Source organism: Triplophysa rosa, linkage group LG1, assembly GCF_024868665.1.
Source record: "Triplophysa rosa linkage group LG1, Trosa_1v2, whole genome shotgun sequence".
In the NCBI taxonomy this organism is placed as follows: Eukaryota; Metazoa; Chordata; class Actinopteri; order Cypriniformes; family Nemacheilidae; genus Triplophysa; species Triplophysa rosa.
Window position 1 is genome coordinate 3,606,223 of NC_079890.1, and position 15,564 is coordinate 3,621,786.

General features: G+C 37.9%; 1 protein-coding gene and 1 long non-coding RNA gene across 7 annotated transcripts in view; both read left to right on the forward strand.

Annotated features, from left to right (window-relative positions):
- The first annotated feature begins 2,173 nt into the window (after positions 1–2,173).
- On the forward strand, positions 2,174–5,252 carry LOC130558206 (uncharacterized). Of its 2 annotated transcripts, none has more exons than XR_008963405.1 (3): positions 2,174–2,349; positions 3,042–3,761; positions 4,120–5,252. It is a non-coding gene; the product is annotated as an uncharacterized LOC130558206 (long non-coding RNA). The 2 variants fall into 2 exon arrangements; XR_008963404.1 differs by having other exon boundaries at positions 3,042–3,154.
- Positions 5,253–8,749: 3,497 nt separating this feature from the next.
- LOC130558326 (NACHT, LRR and PYD domains-containing protein 3-like) overlaps positions 8,750–15,564 on the forward strand; it is a 46,589-nt gene continuing 39,774 nt past the window's right edge. For 3 of the 5 annotated variants that reach the window (XM_057340682.1, XM_057340708.1, XM_057340715.1), the window contains exons 1-2: positions 8,780–8,805; positions 10,199–10,286. The gene's annotated coding sequence lies outside the window, so the exon portion shown is untranslated. The other 2 variants (XM_057340698.1, XM_057340690.1) reach the window with 2 other exon arrangements.

The following is a 15,564-nucleotide window of genomic DNA, read 5'->3' on the forward strand; positions in this document are numbered from 1 at the left end:
TCCAGTCTTTTTAAGATAAGAGAAGACAATCCAGCGCCGGTGGAGTCAGGAGCATCTAAGAACCCAAGAAAGTACTCCTTTATCTCTGGCCCTTTTTCTAGACTGACAGTTCTGGCCACCACAGACATTTGCTCTGTGTGGCTGACATCTGGTGTGCAGTCTAAGATGATAGAAAAATACTTTGACTCTTGAATGCCAGCCACCATTGTTTTGACCAGTTGATCACCGATGCAGGAGATTAGTTCATTTTGTATTGTTTTGCCAAGATAGGTTGTGTGGTTTCCTTGCTTGTCAGCTAGTCTGATATGCTCTCTTAACACAGGGTCAAACTTAGCCATGAGCTCAACCTCTTTTAAAAAATTGCCATTGTTGGGTACCATTAATTTGTCTTCAGAGCCCCGAAAAGCGAGGTTTCGCTCTGCAAGAGACTTAATGATTGCAATCAGTCGAATGAGAACCTCACGCCAACGTCTCTTCTCAGCCTCTGTGAGGGTTAGTTGTGTGTGGTCAATTGTTTGTCCCTTTTTTAAACCTAGTTCAAGCTCTTTCCATGACACCACACTTTTTATGTGTGCAGGGCTGTTTTCATGTTGTTTAAGGATTGCTCCAATATTAGTCCAATCACGCTGTCCCTCTGTGATTAGCTTTGAAGAGCCCTTTGAAAACAATTTGCAACACCAGCAAAAAACAGCATCACTTTTCATGGAGTAAACAAGCCATGTACGTTGGATTTTTTCCCCATTAGTGAGGAGCCGAAACTTGTAATGGAAATGAAAGCTTCTTCCGTCTTGTCTTTTTGGAAATTTAAAGTTAGGATTTAAATCGCTTGGTCCTCTAATAACTAAACCAGCCCTCTCTTTACCTGACAAGACCTCAGGCCAGTCAGCTGGATCTCTTGAAACAGCTGAGACATTTGCAGAGCAGAAAGCTCCTTCTGTGATTGCACTGGAGGATGTGGTGGAGGCAACAGCACTGTAGGTTAAGGTAATGTCATCTGCTCTGGAGGATGTAGTGGAGGCAACAGCACTGGAGGTTAAGGTAATGTCAGCTGCTCTGGAGGATGTGGTGGAGGCAACAGCACTGGAGGAAGAAGTAATGTCAGCTGCTCTGGAGGATGTGGTGGAGGCAACAGATAAGCTGGAAAAAAGACCAATGTAGGCTGAGACAGGGCCAAGACTGTCATGTGAGGAGGAGGTAGCTGCTGCACAAAATAGATGGAAAAACAGAAGTAAATTTGATAGCTCATTATGATAATTTAGTATTTTTGTGTTAATTTTAATATTTTTGACAATTTGTTTTACTAATAAACCTTTGTACATGTAGTATTATTATTATAAAAAGGCTATTTTAGTTGTATTTCAGTTAAGTGAGATCTATAAGAAAGTTATTTAACTGACCTGCATTTTCACCAGCTGTAAGTACATTCTTTGGAAAATATTTCAAAAGTCTCCCTAAGGTGCAAAACACACACACACACACGCACGCACACGGAGACAGACACACGACGCACACACATGGTTTCTGAGGACTCCCCATAGACGCATTGAATTTTATTGTACAAACTATTCTGTCCCCTTCCACACTAACCCTCACAGAACACATTAGGCATATTTTATTTAAAAATAAAACACCATTTAGTATGTTTACTGAGCGAATAGTCCTTGTACAGAACCACATTTACAAGTACACACAGCTTATTATAATGTTTTATATACAGTAGCCTATCTTGTTAAAATTGATTCAATTTTTTAATTGAACACTTACCCTTTTCTTGATATTTTCTTTTCTCATCTTCTTTCCTCTTCTTCCTCTTCTCTGCGCCAGACTGATAGTCCGCCTTTTCATTTTTAAGCTTCGCACAGTTTAAAGCTAACGCACATGATGATTGACACTGACACAACGAGCAAGTAAATTAAATTTTTACGCACGGCAGGGGGCCCCCTAGTGGCCACGGAGGCCCCATGCAACTGCCTATATCGCTTATTAGGTGGGGCCGGCACTGGGTGTCAGGTCACAATATGAACAGATTTTGAAAACATAATTTACATTAAAATACTGGAGCTGGTTTTTCACACAGACATGAATAATCAATGTATGAATCTCAACAGCAGGCACGTGCAGAGGGAGAGAGGGAGAGGGAGGGTGCTTGAGCACCTGCCTCTTTGCNAGAGAGGTGGAGAACCTGAAGCAGAGGACATTCAAAAAGAAAAGGAAAAAGAGAAGGATGTGTCTACGAAGGACAAGAAGGAGCAGAAAGATGCACAGACTCAGGACAAAAGTGAGATGGAGCCCAACGCGCCTTCCCAAAAAGTAGATGTGACAACACTTGGTGCTGACCAAGGGAGTGATGTAAGTATTGTTTGTGTTTCCTTGGATGTCTTGAAGGGCTAGTTCACTCAGAACTGACATTTTATCTTCATTTATTTACGCTTCTGTCGTTTCAAACCTATATTTTGTTCACATATTCACTTTTATTGTGTAGAAAGGAGCGGTTTGGTATGACATGAAGGTGAGTAAGTGATGACAATTTCATTTTGGTCAAACTGTCCCTTTAATGATGGAACATCAGTCTTAACTTAAGATTGCTTTATGAGAATTTTTTCCCCGTTTGATTCAAACACGGCAGCACATTATGTTCACAAAAAGGATGTGGACTGCTCAAAACAACATCAAACTGCAGGTTTTTACTGTAAGCATTGCATAGTATTAGTATGTCTGTCTTCTCTACATTTGTGGTTCTTTTATTTTATGTCATTGTCAATGTGATATTCAATGGTCTGTGACTGTATTGTGATTTTCATGTAAACGTGACAAAATGGACATGTTGTGTGTAAAAATGTAACAAATATTTTTGCATTTGCAATATTTATTACATTGCGAACAGTGCAGTTTGCATGAACACATTATAGAGGACATTATATTGTATGCCATTACTCACTAAAACATTTATTAGTATGAAATGTATAATGTTTATGTTAACTCTGCATTATTTTTTTATTGAAAATATTATCAAAATTTTTATCATATTTTGCTTTGTGCAGGTGGCATCAGCAGGCCCAACCGTGGTCCTTGAAGACGAAAAATGTTTCAGGACTCCAGTTCAAGAAACACTGCAATAAAATGGTCTCAAACTACGTACATGAACAGTTTACATGTAATTTTCTTTCTTAAATTAATATATATATATATATTAATATTATTTCAATATTTTGATATAGTGTTTTGAATGAAACCACATCTCACTGAAGTTCTTTGTATAAACGTGATGTAACCTCAGAAACTAAGTCCCAAAATTTCAAAATTAAATGAAACAAATATGATGTTTTGACCGTATACTTTAGTCCTTAAATGTATGTTTACAATAAGTGCACTTGGTTTGTTTATTTTGCATTATATTACGAGACTCACTGTGTTTTATAAATCTACCCTTTGTGACGTTTCACTATCCATGTCAGTCAGCGACTCGAATAACGGACATTCGTTTTTAGGCCACGCCCACATGAGTTCTGTAAGTAGTACGCCTATAAAACTGCTAGTTTGTGGTGAAATGAAATCTATTGATCTAAATCTAGGGTCCTCAGTATGTTCATTTTGAACCAGCTTTTGTAACCACAGAAACAGTCTGTCTTAAGGAATGTACCGCGTATAACAAAACTGACCTCAAAAGTTCTGCTTTTGAAGTTAACAATCGAGTTTCTTTAGGAATCTCTGCTTTCACTTCCTCTGGAAACTGCAGCATCACAAAATAAAAATCAAATAAGGTAACACTATGTTATGGTGCCCTTACAAATATTGGTATGGTATTTAATATGCATTATTACATGTAAGTAACCCTAAACCACAGCAAAAAAACTCCCACCTTTTATCATTTACTTGTCCTCATGTCATTTCAAACCTGCTTGATTTTCTTTTTTGTGCAAAAGAAGATATTTTGAAGAATGTTTGTAACTAAACAAAACTGGCCCCCATTGACTTCCATTGTATGAACACAAAACCACAGAGACATGTCACAAAACATCTTTTATTGTGTACCACAGAATACTGTACAGGTTTTCACAAAATAACCATAAGGATTGATCTTTACAATTCACAAACAAATATTTTTTTTACACTCTGCAGAGTTCCCAAAGATGACACTGTCATTCTCATCAGCTGAACGTGGGTGGATCACATCTTCAATGTCGAATCTACCGGAAACTGCAAGGGAGAGTCATTGCAATTTGAAGAGATGTTGTGGGACTTTGCACATGTTTGCAACTCTGTGTCAGAGGTGTAAAGAGTACCTGAAAACCATACTTAAGTAAAAGTACAGATACCTTGCAGTGAAAATTACTCCATTACAAGTTACAAGTCACCAATTCCAAAATGACTTGAGTAAAAGTCTTTGAGTATCTGATTTTAACAGTACTTGAGTATTTTACTCGTACTGAATGTAGGCTCAAAGCAGCACTAGTCCTCAACACTTAAGAGACACATCAGTGAAAAACTAGAAACAGTTGATTTGTGAGGTGAGCAATCGCATTTATTTTCTTAAATCATAATAAGACTGAACACCTCAAAATTGCAACAAATCATGGTCGACACCATAACCTACGTCATTACAAACACCCTAAGTCTCATTTAAGCTCAAGTGCTCATAAGTAAACCAAAGTCCTTCAAAAAGGTCTCTTCAATATAACAGATAAATAAAATAATGTTAAGTAGAATTAAAAAGTCAAAGCCTTTTTGCACTGGACATGCTGGTTTGGGCCTCATCGCCAGCTGCAGTCATGTCCTCATTTCACATACACTGTTAGCCCTTACCTGCCATTTCTACAGTAATATATTGGCAACACTGTTGCCAGCTAGTTACTGTAGGTGTTTTACAGTAAACTACTGCAATGGCTGTTTGAAGATACATTATTAAAGAATCTATTAACGCACTTAAGTCACACAGTCTTAGATGAACAAGTGTAAATAACAGATGAACACAATAAATCTGTCAAGATTTCATCAGAGGATAATTAAACACAAACATCAATAACATCTTCACATATTACAGACACCACTTTCACTTTATTTCTGTCATCTGTGTAAGATCTTATTGAGATTTAACTCTAGTTCATAGTGGTTCAATTATGTTTTAAGTCACCATTATGGCGATCAGTGTTTGCTTTGGTTGGACTCTTTGACTTTCTTGTAGCTTTAAAATGTACACTTATACAATAACACTGAAAGGGACTTTACAGGAACCGCAACTTTATGTTTGCTTAGTAACTGAAGATACATCTGAAAGAATTCAATCATTAAATAATAATAATATAGCATTTAAGATTTATTAAGATATGTTTGGTAAAGTGATTACATGTTATAATGGAAAGATCTCTGTCAGAAAATCTTTCTTTGCAATTGAGACACAGTTAGACACTTGACATACAAACCTCATCAATGGTGACAAACAATCATGAATGAGTTTTGTACTATGTACCCAGCATGCATTGCAGCATGAAGCTGTTCAGTTGATTGTCACCATTGTTGAGATTCATATGTGGATTGTTCATTTCTCTGTGTCCGACTCATTCTATAGGTTAATATTTTGTCTATATAGTGTGAGAGCACTTTTGAAAATTGAAATACTATACATTCTTTTTACTGGTTTACATCACTTCATGGCAATAGTCCCACCATATGGTCAAATTTTGAGCAAACATGTTTAGAGCACATTTAGGAAGAGTTAGTTTTAAAAATAAGAGCTTTTGTAGATGTGTGACCTACAGTAACTAGCTGGCAACAGTGTTGCCAATATATTACTGTAGAAATAGCGGGTAAGGGCTAACCGTGTATAAACCGCCAGCGATTGACTTCTACCTGATACTGCACTCATATTCATATAAAGAAGCCATGTTGACAAGTTTTTGTAAGTTATGGCAAAATCCACAAGATTGTAGTACCTTCAATGCCCTGTGAATGGCAATATTAATTATAAGATAGGTGGCATGCAAAATGTAATGTGTAATTGCATTAGTCATTACAAATGTAGTGGAGTAAAGAGTACATATACTTGTTCAAAAATGTAGTTAAGTAGAGAGTAAAAGTTGCTAATATCTTTAATACTCAGTACAACTACAAAGTAGCCAAAAAGATACTTAAGTAAAGTAACTAAGTACATTTACTCCAATACTTTACACCACTGCTCTGTGTACATGATTCATTGTTCATATATCTTATGATAACAAAGTCATGATCACTGATCTTCGAGGTATGTTGTGCCAGAGATTTTTTTTTCTTGTTTTTGAAGAGGTCACATTCTGATTTTACATATTTAATTGAATAAGCTCAAGACTCAAACCCAGGCTCTAGCTCATATATGTCCTGGGAAAGTGCGCCCCCTTCTGTACAACATAAAACATTTAATGATACATCAGTCGCTATAATAAGCCCTGTCCTATGTATTAATTTAAGACCTTTAAAACTGAAATGGGTTATGAGCCTTAATGCTTAATAAAAAACATTTAGTCTGCTTTCCTTTAGGGGATCTGACCAAAACCCTTCCTGTAAAATGCCGATATGTGATCCAATGTCAATGTCGAGATCTCTCCTTCCTCTCCTCTTCAGCTGATAAAACGGTCACATTATGGGCGTATCAGCCTTAATCTGCACCGTTCTGCTGAAAGAAGCTGTAAGAAATAGTGGTAACACTTTAGTATAAGGACCAATTCTCACTATTAACTAGTTGCTTACCCTTAATGCTGAAAGTGCCCTTTTGTCAAGGCAAAAAAAGATATATTTTTGTAATTAAAGGCCATTCTTGTAAAGGCCTGCTCAATCTAACTATTAGTAAAATGAATGAATAATAATTTAACCCTAAATAAATGACTCACGTGATGACCTTTCACCTGATGACCTCATCTGGGAGGACTCCTCACGTTCAGACGCCTTCAATAGATTAGTGCATTTCCAGGATAGCCTACATACTGTTCGCGGCTGCCGGGTAAGGGGTGTTTTCAGGGGAGCGGTGTGCTTGTTTACTTATTAGTGTATTTATGATTATTATAACTAAGTAGTAGTATTTCACAAGAACGCCGAGAAGAGAGCATGCACGGCTGTTGTGTGTGTAGCCTGTTCTGAACTGACGTGACGTTAGCTGCAGCTAATGTTAATTCTACACACAGAGATATAAACAAAGGTGCTTGTTCACTTCTTGAATCGATGTTTGCTGTTTGGGGGAGAAAAGTTTCACGGGCGTCGAGGGTTATGGTATTTTTATATTATTTATAATTATATTTATGTATAGTGCCTTCAAAACACTGGTAAAACAGGCTTAAGCCATGTTCAGACATGACTTCTTTTTTGACAAGAAAAAGTTTGACAAAGGAGCTTTTTTAGTAAAAAAATACAAACATCAGCAGAACGCCATGACTTCGGAGGCACGAAGGCAGCCCAGAGAAACAGATTGACAGCATAACAGAAGTCTATTTGAATTAGAAACAGAGTTCGTCTTGCAAAAACTAATCACATATTTAAAAACTACAAGACTTATTTCTCACTTGAAATGCAATCAGAAGTTGCTGAATGTGAAAATTAAACTTACATTTATGCAAAACTATCCTCCAACGGGCGTTTCGGCAGCTATTTTATTTTTTCGAGCTTGAGCCTTCTCGACCAATCACGTTCCTCGCATGTTGTTATGGAAACAACAGGTCTCTATCATTGGTATGCTGTGAAAAAACGAGCGTAGGGCGTTTTCAGAAAAGTTGAACTTTTTTCAACCTCAAAAGACGCTCTGAGCTGCAGAAAAAGAAGCCGGCGCTGGCGTTTGAAAAAGCGCTCAGGACTTTTTTTTGAAAACAAGGTTTATTACATAGGATTATAATGTAAAACAGACGCTTGCAGCTTCGAAAAAGAAGTCAAGTCTGAACATGGCCTTATTCTGATTTTCTCATCCTCCGAATTATACTTATCAACGCTGTTTTATTATCATTATCATTTTAAAAAATGCAGAAGAGGGTTAGAACAGAATTATATTTTTAATATGACAAAACTATTTTTTTCTACAACAGCAAAGACAGCAACATCCCCAGCAGCCCCCTCAACGTCAGCTAAGATATTTGGAAGAATGTCAGTAACTAGACAGATCTCATCTCAGATTTATTTTCTCTACCATGGCAGTAAATGGGGGATGAGATCTGTTTGGTTACTGACATTCTTCCAAATATCTTTTGTTGTGTTCAACAGAACAAAAACATTTACACAGGTTTGAAATAATCTGAGGGTGAGTAAATGATGACAGAATTTTCATTTTTGGGTGAACTATCCCTTTGAGGTTTGGACAACTTTATTCACTTAAATTTCTAATCCCAGGCATGTTAATAGGTGCAACTAAAATATTAAATAAAAAAATACACTTTATCCAACTCTGACAAAAAAATAAACATGAACATTTTTTAAAGGACATGTCAGGTTAACAATACACAACAATTACTTTCATTTAAAGGAAATAGAGTGTTTTTTTCCAGTAACACATTTAATCAGTTAAAGAACAGGCGAAATGTACATTAGGTGCCTATGCTTTTTTATGGAATTTCACAGTTCTGATTAAAATGAGATGTTAATGTTAAATGCTACTGTTTTTTCTCTGTAAAAATACATTTATTTTTTACAGTGTACTATACAGTTTTTCACTGCATCTATGTGTGTACGGTTGGTCTGGATTTGTTACATAGATCTGTCAACCCTGTCCTCAAGTGAACAGGTAAAACAGGTGCAACGAGTAAAAGTGAAACTACTAAATCCGGAGCCATTTTGAGATCAGAGCCAAAAAAGTAGGTGAGTAGACTTAAACTTAAAACTTCAACTCTGTCAAAACTACAACTCTGTCATGACATGACGAGAAATGGGAAGTGATGAGTATATGATTTAGTATATGATATTTTACTGATTGAGTGAAGAATAACAGCTCTACACAGGTGAGAGTATACCATCCGGGGCTCATTTAAGAATTGTGGGGCTTTATTTCCTTTTACGGCTTACAACATGACATATTTGCAATGCCTATAAATGTCAAACCAACCAAAAGTAATGTTAAAGAATTCACAAATCATGACGGTCTTTTGTGGGAGTCATCTGAATTGTCTCTTAAAATGTTTTCACCCTCATTCACTTACACAGCATGTATGTTATTATTTCACAATTCAGTCTGAGTATAGACCTTACTATTATATCAAATGGAACCAAATGTTTTTGTGAAATTTTAATAAATGAGGCTCTCAAAAAAGTCTCAATGTCAAAACTAACTTAGCTACTGCAGTGGTTTAAGTGTCGTTATCAAAAACAAAATTAATTTTAATATTCCTTATATTAAACAGTGTTTGTCAGCAGTTCACTTCCCAGACAGCAAGCCAACAAGTACAAAACATTGAATCAATGTTAAGAATGGTTGATTTGTCAATGTCAATTGCATTGAATTAATATCACTTTTGTACCCGCTATTAATGTTGAAAGTGTTTGCTTTAGTTGTGCTATTGACTTAAAATATGATATCGTGTTCTCTTCTGTTTGTCCATATGTCTAAAGTAAGCACAAAGACATCTCCTAACTGAAACTGCTCTTTAAGTACTGTAGCATGCTGTGCTATACCTGCGCTGGGCAACGTTCACAAAAGCGGAAAACTGGGAACAGGGTGAAGGGAAAAAATAACAAATTTGCGTATTGACAAATTACTGTTGCATGCGTAGATTTGAATTAAATTAATTCATATTTTTGTAATAATTTAATAAGTGGTGTAACTTCTATAGTCCAACAATTTATGTACAGTTGTGCGTTGGCTATAGTTTCCCAGCTGGCATTTGACCGACCTTCAAAGTTGACATTTGGTTGAAATTATGTACGTTGATCGTTTACCTAACATTGAAACAATGTTTAATGCTAAATGTGAAAGGTCAACAAAATACTGGTAAATCAATGTTGAAACTTCACCAAGGTCTGCACCAATATTCAACATAATATGTCTAACATACAAACATTAATTTGTCCAGTATTAATGTTTTCTGTGATGATTTTACATGAATGTGGATACTTAAAACACTTGACATATAAATCATTAAGTTTGAAAACTTATGAAAATAACAACTGATCCTGTTTTTACAGTTTTTTGGGGGTAGCCCATGCGTATTTTTATCATTATACAAATTAGATGCACTTTCTCATACAACAACAACAGGACTGAAAAAAAGTGGATAATCTCGCGAGATTCCAGACTGCACTGCAGAGTAAACTCGTGCAAGGGCTAGAAAACACGAAGTTATAAGGTAAGCATTCACTGAAAAAAGTGAAACTTTGGACAAACTTTACTGTAGTATTATGTATTATGTAGCTATAGTAAATTTTTACACTTCATAAATCTTGTAGCATACTTCAACATTTACTGTGGTAAAGTAAAAAACCGGTACTGTATCTAGGAAATTTACTATACAGTTTGCTAGTTTAAATATTATACTCCTGTATTTTTTCATATGAGAATGTAAAAAATTCAGATGGGTAGCTAAACTGTAACTTTTATTCCTGAGTAGCTTGTAGCTTAATTAACTACAATTTCAAAGTAGCTACCCCAACACTGAACCTAAGACATTAAAACAACGTCAGGATTTTTAATGTTAGGCTCGTTTGAGATGCGCCTTTCCTCGCCTGAAATGAAGATGAGAGTATGCGGCTGCAGTAAGGGGAGGAGTCAAAAAACAGCTTGTGGGCCGGATTTGGGCCGCAATGAAATTGCTGGTTTGGTTGCTCTCTTGGGAGCAAGGCGGACGTTAATCGGACACATTTCTTACCGGCATGCATCTCGCGCTGATCACCGGTGATCGGTTCTGCTCAGAATTTGGCCGTCTCAAACAAGCCTGTTGTTTCAATTTTAACACAAGATCCAATGCTCATTCAACGTTGACCCAAATATACACAAAAGTTCATTTCAATTCTGGCCCAGATTTATCCTAAAACCAACACCTTTCTGTGCTCCTGTTTGACAGAATTTGTATTGAGTTTCATTATTATTATAGTGATGATTGAGTCATTAGTGATGAACATCTGCTGTTATTGAGAATCACAGAGGATCAGATGTTGATGTTTTATTGGTTCAAATGACGTCACCATCATGGAGATCAGTGTTTGCTTAGTTGGGCTCTTGACCCCTGTGTTAGATTTCTCTCTGTATCAATGCATGTGCTGTTGTTAAGCAGAGAGATCAGAGCTGTGCAGTGAGTAACTCTTCACTGTTTCCATATAATGAGATGCTCAACTGTTTACAGCTAAGGTCTAGGTTTTGAAACAAAGTGTTTCTCTAATGGTTACAATAAATTAATTTTAAATCAATGTAACGCGTATAGAAATTTGAGCTCCAGCACTTTCTAGACACACACAGACATCAAGAACCAGCATATGAATCTCAACAATGGCGACATCAACAAAACGCTTCATGCTGCAATGCATGAAAAACTCCCATCATGCAATGCAGTATGACAAAAATTTTTTTACCACTGTTGAGCTTCAAATGATGATGTTCATGTGTAAAAGCCTGATCAGGATTTGTTATCTCTATATTGAAGATATTTTTTTAGGAGTTTTTTTATATCCAAATGTAATTAATAAACCCAGAGAGATTTAAACTAGAAACACTCATTCATGGAAAGCAGAAACTATTCTGCTCCTTTAAGATTTGATTCAGAGTTACACAAATGTTTGCTGTGAAACAATATTATAATTGCTTAGAGGCAAATCTCTATAAATGACTGAAAGGCTCAAGAGCCCAACTAAAGCAAACACTGAGCACAATTATGGTGGAAATGTTGTTTTCTTTCATCCAGCTGATGTCATGCAAGGCTGTGGCTGAAGTCAGTTGTAGTTCTTGTGTTTCTCTTTTCTTCAGTGATGTTGATTGTTAACAGAAGGTGTTCATCACTAATGCTCAATCATTATTTCATTACTCAATTATCTCATTAACTTTAACTCTTTGAGGACTTGGATTTGACTTGTGATTTGAAAGGAATGACTTGGTTCCTCCTCTGGTGAAATCAGCTCATGGGTGAAACAAAAATATGGCAGGACTTTTAATCTTTGGCCCCTAGACAACCCACCTCTGCAGAAAAGATCAACAAAAACTACAAAAAAATAATTTACCCAAAGAAACACAACAACTACACAACAATGTTCTTTCAGGATCAGAAGCACAGCGATATATTCAAACTTAAACATGATAGTAATCTCAATGACCACCAACCTACACCATTTGATTAGATTATCATTTGCATTAGCAAAACAAATGTTCTCTAAAAGCACATAGTTACAATGAATCTAAAGAGTAAATGTCAAGGGTCAAGAGCCCAACTCAAGAAAACACTGATCACCATGATGGTGACTTTTGTCAGCTGGGAACGTTCTTAAAACATAAAAAACTGACATTTTGAATATTTTAAAATGTGAAAAACCACCAAGGAACGTTCTTATCACAAACTTTTGTTAGCTGGGTTATGTTTCAGGTTGTAGTTGTTGTGTTTCTTTGGGTAAATTATTTTTTTTGTAGTTTTTGTTGATCTTTTCTGCAGTGATTCTGTTTGTTAACAGCAGATATTCATCATTCATCGTTGAATCTTGGTCAGAATTAAAAATTAAATTGTTGCTCATATTTGGGTCAGTTCTGCTTTATTAGGGCCCGAGCACGGAGGAGCAAGCCACCGGCTTGCACCGTAGTGCAGAGCCCTTTTGTTTCTGTGTTGTTTCTTCTTCTTCTTCTTCTCCCTCTTTGATGCCTTCTCCCTCTTTTTCGCTAATTTGAAGGCCTAAACATGCTCAAAAACTCACAATAATTTGCACACGCATCAGACCTTGCAAAAATTTACGTCTGATATGGGTTTTAAAATTAGGCGTGGCAAAATGGCTCGCTAGCGCCACCTAGAACTGCCCAGGCCGCTACGCAATACGTACATGCACCAAATTTGGTGGGCTGATAGAACTCCCCGAATCATTAAGAAAAGTCTCTTGGAGCATATCTCTAAACCCAACAGGAAGTCCGTTATTTTTGATTTCCTGTGCAATTTTGTAATTTGTTTCAATTTCCAGTCGTCGTACTTTAACGAACTCCTCCTAGAGTTTTAATCCGATCAACATCATCTTCATGTCATTCTCATCTTAAGGCCTTTGCGAAGCTAAATTGCGGAGATCTTGACTTTTCGTGGGGGAACGTGACCCTGGCGGCCTGCCAAAGTTTGGCGTTTCGCCATGAACAGGAAGTTGTTGTAACTCAGGCCTACAATGTCCAACAGGCCCCAGACTTCACCCAGACTTCACACATTTGATAAAAGTCTTGGCCTGAAGACATCTACTTGGTAATATTCAGATACAGTTATAGCGCCACCTGCTGGCAACAGGAAGTGGCATGTTTTAACCTGTGATTGACTCCTCATAGACATTTCAACAGATCAGCATCATATTTGAAGTGTACAGCCAGTATGATCTTCAGACCTTTGTGAAGATACATTGCAAGTTCCTAACTTTTCGTTGAGGGGCGTGTCCGTGGCGGCCTGACAAAGTTTGATGTTTCGCCATGAAACAGGAAGCTATAGTAACTCAGGCACACAATGTCCGACCAGCCTCACACTTCATATGTTTGATAAGAGTCCTGGCCTGAACACATATCCATGTCAGTGTTCACTTATAGCAATAGCGCCACCAGCTGGCAAAAGGGAATGTGACGCATTTAAATAAATAACAAATCCTACTATAATTCGCCTGCATTAATTTTATCACCTATCATTTACTTTTTTTCTTTACATGGCAATATTCAGATACAGTTATAGCGCCACCTGCAGGAAACAGGAAATGGCATGTTTTAAACAGTTTTTAACTGCTCATAGAGCTTCAAACAGGTCAGCATCATATTTGAACTGTATAGCCAGTATGATCTTCAGACCTTTGTGATGATACATTTCATGATCCTGACTTTTCATTGAGGGGCGTGTCCGTGGCGGCCTGACAAAGTTTGATGTTTCGCCATGAAACAGGAAGCTATAGTAACTCAGGCACACAATGTCCGACCAGCCTCACACTTCACATGTTTGATAAGAGTCCTGGCCTGAACACATATCCATGTCAGTGTTCACTTATAGCAATAGCGCCACCAGCTGGCAAAAGGGAATGTGACGCATTTAAATAAATAACAAATCCTACTATAATTCGCCTGCATTAATTGTATCACCTATCATTTACTTTTTTTCTTTACATGGCAATATTCAGATACAGTTATAGCGCCACCTGCAGGAAACAGGAAATGGCATGTTTTAAACAGTTTTTAACTGCTCATAGAACTTCAAACAGGTCAGCATCATATTTGAACTGTATAGCCAGTATGATCTTCAGACCTTTGTGATGATACATTTCATGATCCTGACTTTTCATTGAGGGGCGTGTCCGTGGCGACCTGATAAAGTTTGATGTTTCGCCATGAAACAGGAAGCTATAGTAACTCAGGCACACAATGTCCGACAAGCCTCATACTTCATATGTTTGATAAGAGTCCTGGCCTGAACACATATCCACGTCAGTGTTCACTTATAGTCATAGTGCCACCAGCTGGCAAAAGGAAATATGGCACGGAAAAATCTATAATGTAACTCCTTACATGCACGTTGCCCACCGTTCACTGTTCCTGAGGCCGACGGGTGGTGATGGCACAGGGTTGCGGTTGCACTTTTGCGCGAGGGCCCGATCATCGCTGCTTGCAGCTTTAATTTGTTTTGTTTTTGGCTGACATGCGGCATTGCTTTGGCTTGCTTGTGGCCCAAACCTGGCAAACAGGAGTGGACCGCCAAAGTGGCATCATTCCATGCCGTATGTGGGCCAGATGAGGCGGTATGGGGTGTAAGGTGTGGGCCGGATTTGGGCCGCAAAAATTTGCTATCTGTGTTGGAGTCCTTAGATCTGCGGATGCTGTCGTATAAGACGACTGCTGCTGGCACTGGCATCGGCGAAGAGTGTGGGCGATCTGAACACACTGTCGGTGCATCCTCATTATATTCAGTTTCAGATGGATGAGTCAAAAGTGCTGTTGCTCCCAAATGCGGCATATACACCTAAAGTCTTATCGGGGGCGTAAAATGCACTCTCCTTTGAGCTACCCGCTCTGTAGAACATCCCCATTGACTCTGAGGAAAACAGGAAACTCCATGCCTTATGTCCTGTGCAGGCACTGCGCAGGTACAGTATATAGAGCAGACGCAGACCTTGCGTGCTTCTGATCAGCTGTTCGTATGTTTTACCAACCCAGTTCGAGGGATGCCGCTGTCTAAACAGCGCCTTTCACACTGGATTGTGGAATCAATTTCTATTGCGTATGAAAGCAAGGACTTGCAACTGCCTGTTGGGGTGTACACGCACTCAACGACGGGCATGGCAACATCATGGGCATTTTTCAGAGGAGTGACTGTAGAAGATATTTGTGCGGCAGCTAGTCGGGCGTCGCAGCACACGATCGTTCAGTTTTACGGACTGGATGTTACTGCGGCAACAGTGGCTCGATCTGTGCTCACCGCAGGGTTTTCA